At 44.4% G+C, this 1,104-nt stretch overlaps 1 long non-coding RNA gene across 1 annotated transcript in view; it reads left to right on the top strand.

Annotated features, from left to right (window-relative positions):
- The first annotated feature begins 406 nt into the window (after window positions 1–406).
- LOC116097593 overlaps window positions 407–1,104 on the top strand; it is a 1,765-nt gene continuing 1,067 nt past the window's right edge. The window contains exon 1 of the long non-coding RNA XR_004121480.1: window positions 407–528. This is a non-coding gene — a long non-coding RNA (uncharacterized LOC116097593). The remainder of the gene's footprint in view (window positions 529–1,104) is intronic.

The following is a 1,104-nucleotide window of genomic DNA, read 5'->3' as shown; positions in this document are numbered from 1 at the left end:
TTTGAAGACAAGGTTTAGCAGACAGATGAGTATCAGAAGTTTTGTCAGTGATTGCCAGTGATTACCAATTTCTTTTCTCGCAGATTCACACCTACAGACTCTCCCCTCCCCCAGTTCCTACTTAAGGCAGAAGCATAGATGGTTGTTTAAGCCTGCTAGCATTTACTCATGTGCCTTGCCTTATACCTGGGCTCACTTCACAATACTTTAGCCTGCTTCTTGGAGCTCAGCCTTGTGGATCAGAGCCCCTAGTTTATCTTTAGCTGTGGGTCTAGTTCTTTTTCTTACGCTTTATAGTAAAGTGACAGCTCATTTGGCCCCATTGTCACAAGCCTCTCCTGTTGTATAGGTTATTGTGGTATCTACTCCTTAACTAGGTTTCTTTTCCTGATTCGCCCCAGGACCATTTTTTTCCAGCTGAAGCCTCCTAGACTAAGATTTTCTTCCCCTGAGGTGTCTCTGAGTTTCTGAGTGTCACATGTGGCCTGGCTATCTGTACTTCCCCAAGAAGACTGAATCAAATGTCTCGTGAGTCCACTGGTACCCTTTCTGCTTCTCAACCATCTCCTTCCTTCTTTCCTTCCTTTCTTCTTCCCTCCCTCCCTCCTCCCTACCTCCCTACCCCTCCATCTCTCTCTCCATTCCTCACTTCCTTTCTTCCTTCTTCCCTCCCTTCTCCCTCCATCTCTCCCTCCATTCTTCTCTTCCTTCCTTTCTTTTGTTCTTTCTTTCCTGTCCTAGATATAGAGGGGACGTGGCAGTGGTCTTGTTTAGGTGAGGCGTTAATTTGGGGAAGATACACCTTCCTATGCCATGAAATGAGATGTTTAATTCCCAAGACTGATGTATGATATCACTGAAGCTGGCTTGTATGTCTTGGGCCTTTGTGGTGTGTGTGTGTATGTCTATGTGTGTGTCTTCTTATATATGTGTGAGTGTCTATGTGTATCTGTCTTCTATGTGTCTATGTGTACAAGTATGTGCATTTGTGTGTATGAGTGCAACTGTATGTATGTGTGTGCAAATGTCTGTGTAATGTGGATGTATACTTGTATTTATGTGTTTGTGTGTGTGTGAGAGAGAGGAGGAGAGAGAGAGAGAGAG

The sequence above is a fragment of the Mastomys coucha genome, unplaced genomic scaffold, assembly GCF_008632895.1.
Source record: "Mastomys coucha isolate ucsf_1 unplaced genomic scaffold, UCSF_Mcou_1 pScaffold19, whole genome shotgun sequence".
Taxonomy (NCBI): Eukaryota; Metazoa; Chordata; class Mammalia; order Rodentia; family Muridae; genus Mastomys; species Mastomys coucha.
This window is presented reverse-complemented; position numbering and strand designations above follow the sequence as displayed.